The sequence below is a fragment of the Narcine bancroftii genome, chromosome 7 (assembly GCF_036971445.1).
Source record: "Narcine bancroftii isolate sNarBan1 chromosome 7, sNarBan1.hap1, whole genome shotgun sequence".
Lineage (NCBI taxonomy): Eukaryota > Metazoa > Chordata > Chondrichthyes > Torpediniformes > Narcinidae > Narcine > Narcine bancroftii.
The window spans coordinates 213141077-213147076 of NC_091475.1; positions in this window are offsets into that span (position 1 = coordinate 213141077).

Here is a 6000-nt window from a genome sequence, read left to right on the forward strand (position 1 = left end):
GAGTGGTAAATTGGGTGAGAAAATATCCGGATGATACAAAAATAGGGGGAGTTGTGGATTGTGAGGATGGTTTTTGGGGACTACAGAAGGATTTGGACTGTTTGGAAAAGTGGGCTGAAAGATGGCAGATGGAGTTTAATGTAGATAAGTGTGAAGTGCTTCATTTTGGGAAGAATAATCAAAACAGGACACATGCAGTGAAGGGGAGGGGAGGGCATTGAGGAATGCAGAGGAACAGAGGGATCTTGGAATAACAGTTTATAGTTCTTTGAAAGTGGATTCTCCTGAAGATAGTGTGGTAAAGAAGGCTTTTGGTAGGCTGGCCTTTATAAATCAAAGCACAGAATTTAGGAGCTGGGAGGTGATGTTGAGACTGTTTAAGGCATTGGTGAGGCCAAGTTTGGAATATTGTGTGCAGTTCTTGTCTCCAAATTATAGGAAGGATATAAATAAGGTAGAGAAGGTACAAAGAAGGTTTACAAAAATGTTGGCTGGATTGCAGTATCTTGAATACGGAGATTTAGTAGACTGGGACTTTATTCGTGGGAGTGTAGAAGGTTGAGAGGGGATTTGATAGAGGTATTTAAAATTATGAATGGAATAGATAGAGTAGATGTGAATAGGCTCTTCCCCTTGAGGGAACGTGAGATTAGAATGAGGGGTCATCAGTTAAAGGGTTAGGGGGCAGAACTTTAGAAGTAACATGAGAGGAAGCTTCTTCACTCAGAGAGTGGTGGCTGAGCGCGATGACCTTCCGGAAGAGGTGGTTGCAGCAGGGTCAATTTTCTCATTTAAGAGGGTTTGTATAAGTGCATGGATGTGAGAGGGTTGGAAGGTTATGGGCAGGGAGAGGGTAGGTGGGACTAGTAGAGTTCTCTTGTTGGTGTGGACTAGAGGGGCCAATATGGCCTGTTTCCGTACTGTGATTGTTATATGGTTATATGAACAAATTGGGCCAAAGTGCCTGTTCCCCACAGTATCTGTGACCAACTGGGAGAGAATTATATCACCCTAACAGTTGACGTGTGTTGCTGTCTAAAGGTAGAAGCAGGGTTCAGAGCTTACAATTGTGAAAGACAAAGCAAACGTCACGTGTAAAACACAAAAGTCTGTAGACATTATCGTTGGAATAAAAACAACGCTGGAGAAACTCAGCAGGTCAAACAGCATCCTTTATACAGCAAAGGTAAAGATACATAACTAACCCTTTCTCTCCCTCTCTCCAAAAGGTCTAATCACCCTTTAACAATCATACCTTAGGAGGAGTCACATGATGGAGTAGTGGCCGGTCGGGAAAACCAGCCCTCTCCAGGAAAATAGGAAAAAAAGTTAGGAAAAAGCAAAGCGTAACAGAAATAGAGTACAAGAAATAGAAGATAAAGATACAGAGAAGTGAAAGAAGATGGCTTCCAAGAAGGAGAAAGTAAGAACAGTTGGAAAAAAAGTAAAAACGTTGCCGGAGAAGAAGGAAGAAGGCCTTACCTGCAGGAAGGAACAAGACACTGTGGTGATGAGGTCAGTACCTGCCCTACAGACTTGTGACCCACCAGCTAGTACACTACAAAAATGGCTCTCGGAGCCAAACAAAAGTGCGCAATCAAAGGAGAAAGAGGACACCGGTGGGAGGGGGCCTCAGCAGAGGAGCGGGCTGCCACAGACCAAGCAGCTGAGAGACGCCCGACACCAGGGCTCTCAGCTGGAGAACGAGGAAGACAGCAGAAGAGGGAGCAACGAAACAGACGTGGAAGACAGACGGAGGGAAGATCGACAAGAAGACCAATGTCAGGAAGCACAACAGATGAGTCGCCCAGGAGGGGAGGAACAGCAACAAGAGGCCCAGCAAGAAGAGGCCTGACAAAGAAATACAAACAGCTCATCAGGAAAAACAGAAGAGACTCAGACACAAAGAAGAGAAGAAGACACAAACACAGATACAGACACAGAAGAGGAAGAAGACTAAGATCTTCACAGAGAAGTAGAAGATAAAACTGATGGACAAAGAGAAATAAAAGGTAAAACTGATGAACAGAATAGAGATAAAGTCTTTTTTGAGGAACAAATGAGATCAATAAAAGAATGGTTGTCATTAGAATTTAATGCAATTAAAAGGAAAATGAAAAGAACAGAAGATAAAATGCAAAGGTTAGAACTGGTAATGACAGAAATAGGGGAAAGAGCAGAGAATATGGAAGAGAGGGAAACGGCTGTAGAAATGGAAGTGAATGAGTTAAGAGAAAAATTGGAAGAAAGTGACAAAAAAATTAGAGACACAAGAGTTGTTATCTCAGAAAATTGATATGTTGGAAAATTATAGTAGGCGAAACAACATAAAAATAGCGGGCCTGAAGGAGGGTGAAGAAGGCACAGACATGAAGGAATTTATAAAAGGATGGATCCCGAAGGACCTGGGAACAACAGAAATGCAGGAAGAATGGAAATAGAAAGGGCACACAGAGCATTAGCTCCGAAACCACAGATACATCAAAAACCAAGATCCATCTTAGTAAAATTTTTGAGATACACGACAAGATAAAATATACTGGAACGGGCAAGGAATATAGTTAGAGAAGATAATAAACCATTGGAATATAAGGGTCAAAAAATATTTTTTTACCCAGACATAAGTTTTGAACTCTTAAAGAGGAGGAAGGAGTTTAATACAGCGAAATCAACTTTATGGAAAAAAGGTTACAAATTCATATTAAGATATCCAGCCATGCTTAAACTATTTATACCCGGGGAGCAAAACAGACTGTTCTCGGATCCAGAGAAAGCGCAAGAATTCGCAGAATGTTTGCAAGACAGGAGAAGAGATGTAACAAGAATGAAGAACGGCGATAAAGTATATATAAAGATGTGAAAACAATGTATATATAAAGAACTAAAGAGGGAAAAGAGAAGGGAAGGAAGGGAGTAAGGAGGGGGGAAAGAAGAAAGAGAGCTTTGTTATATGTGTTAAAAAAGTGTTTTCTGGAGAGGGCTGGGTGGAGGGGGAATAACCATCACTGCAAAATCAGTTGATGCTGCGAACAAGATCACAATCCAAATGAAAAGGGGAGTTGTGGTTGCCCGGCAAGGGGTATGGGGCAACTCAGGGGGGGGGGAATCTTTTGGGGTTAAGGTATTAGTGGATGTGGGAACTGCGGGGGTACTTTATGTCTTAAATGTGTTGTCGTACATTAAGTGTAATAAGAGAAAACTAAGAGATGAAAAGGGGGAAAAGGGGGATGGAGGTGCCAAAGAGGAGGAAAAGAGGTGCTTGCAAGATATAAAATGACCATGTTGAACTATATGACTATAAACATTAATGGAATACATAACCAAATTAAAAGGAAGAGGCTACTAAATTTATTGAAGAAGGAAAAAATAGAAATAGCATTTGTGCTGGAAATGCATCTAACTGAAGCAGAACATAACAAACTAAAGAAGGACTGGGTAGGACAAGTAATGGCAGCATCCTACAATTCAAAAGCTAGAAGTGTAGCCATACTAGTTAATAAAAAATGTACCAATAAAAATAGAGGAGGAAATAATAGATCTGGCAGGGAGGTATGTAATGATAAAGTGTCAAATATACTCAGGATTTTGGAATTTGCTCAATATATATGCACCTAATGAAGAGGATCAAAAGTTTATGCAGGATATTTTTTGAAGATTGTAGATACACAAGGAAATATATTAATAGGAGGGGATTTTAAACTTAATTTGGACCCAATGTTAGACAACACTGGACAAAAGACTAGTAAAAAGAATAAAGTAGCCAAATTTATGGTTAAATCAATGCAGGAAATTAAACTTATGGATATATGGAGGAGGCAACACCCAAGAGAGAAGTAATTTTCATATTATTCGAGTAGGCACAAAACTAACTCAAGGATTGATATGTTTTTGTTGTCAGTCCATATTCAAGGGAGAGTTAGGAAAACTGAGTATAAAGCTAGATTACTATCAGATCATTCATCCCTGTTATTAGCTATAGAACTGGAGGACATCCCACCTCGAACATACAGATGGAAGTTAAACTCCATGCTACTTAAAAGACAGGAATTTAGGGAGTTTATTGAACGCCAAATTAAAATATATTTTGAAATAAACACAGGATCAGTGAAAGACAAATTTATATTATGGGATGCAATGAAAGCCTTCATTAGAGGGCAGATAATAAGTTATGTGACTAAAATGAAAGAGGATTACAATCGGGAAATAGAGCAGTTGGAAAGAGAGATAGTAAGTACAGAAAAGGAATTAGTAAAAAGGGATGATATCACAAAAAGGAGAGAATTGACAGACAAAGAGAGAGAAGAAACACAAACTTGCCAGATTCATGTAAGACAGCAATAATTACAGTAATACCAAAGACGGGGAAAGATCCACTAACACCAGCATCATATAGACCAATATCTCTACTTAATTCAGATTATAGGATAATAGCAAAATTATTAGCAAACAGATTGGCCGATTGTGTACCTAAAATAGTAAAACAAGATCAAACTGGATTTATTAAGAAAAGACGAATAGCGGATAATGTCCGCAAAATTATTAATCTAATCCACGCAGTTCAAGGATATAAGAAACCAACAGTGGCTGTTGCTCTAGACGCAGAAAAAGCCTTTGACAGAGTAGAGTGGAATTACTTATTTAAAGTATTACAGAAGTTCAATCTACCAGAAAAATATATAAATTGGATTAAAGCATTGTTTCATGGACTGTTGGCGAAGGTAACAGTAAATGGATTTGTATCAAGTCACTTTAAATTAAGTAGGTCAACTAGGCAGGGATGTCCATTATCCCCCTCATTGTTCACCTGAGCAATAGAATCTTTAGCAGAACTGATAAGAGCAGAAAATAAAATAAAAGGGATAAAAATAAAGAAGGAGTATAAAATCAGCTTATTTGCAGGTGACATCATAGTATAACTAACAAAACCAGAGGTATCAGTAAAAGAATTACGTAAGAAATTGAAGGAATATGGAGAAATATCGGGGTACAAGATCAACGCAAATAAAAGTGAAGTGATATCAATGAGTAATGCAGACTATAAAGAATTTAAAAAAGAATCACCATTTAAATGGCAAACACAAGCAATCCGATACCTAGGGATCAGGTTAGATAATAACTTAAGCCACTTGTACAAACTAAATTATCAGCCACTAATAAAGAAATTGCAGGAAGATTTAGAACAATGGAAAGAATTACCGCTAACGTTGATAGGGAGGGTAAACTGCATTAAAATGAACGTGTTCCCAAGGATACAATACTTATTTCAAACATTACCAATTCCTTTAACAGAAAAATTCTTTAAGGGACTAAAGAAAATAATAAGGAAATTCTTGTGGAAAGGGAGGAATCCAAAGGTAGCATTAGATAAATTAACAGAGAGGTATAATCAAAGTGGCTTACAGTTACCAAATTTTAGAAATTATTATAGAGCCGCACAATTGTGGTATTTATCAGATTTTTACCAGTCAAGGGAAAACCAGACTGGACTAAGATAGAACTAGATAAAATAGGGGAGAAGGTACCGGAACATATACTTTATGTGTGATGAAAAGCTGGTGCAATATAAAAACTCACCAGTACTGCATCATATACTTAATACATGGAAGAAGATCCACTTAGAAAGGAAAAAAAACAAATTATCAAATACCAAAATTACTATTGACGCAAAATCCACTAATCCCTTTTACAATAGATAACCTTTCCTTGAGAGAAAAGGAGAGAAAAGGAATCAAAAGAATAGAAAACTGTTTTTTGGGAAATAATTTATTAACATTTGAACAGTTGAAGTACAAATATGGAATAACTCATGGTACAATGTTTGCATATCATCAATTGAAAGCTTATTTAAAGGATAAATTGGGAAACAGTCTGAGGTTACCAGAAGGAAGCAGCTTTGAATATGTGATTACAGACACAATGATAATTAAAAGATTTATAACCAACATGTACATTAAGCTGCAAGAGAAGGAACATGAAATAAACTATAAACCTAAGAAGTGG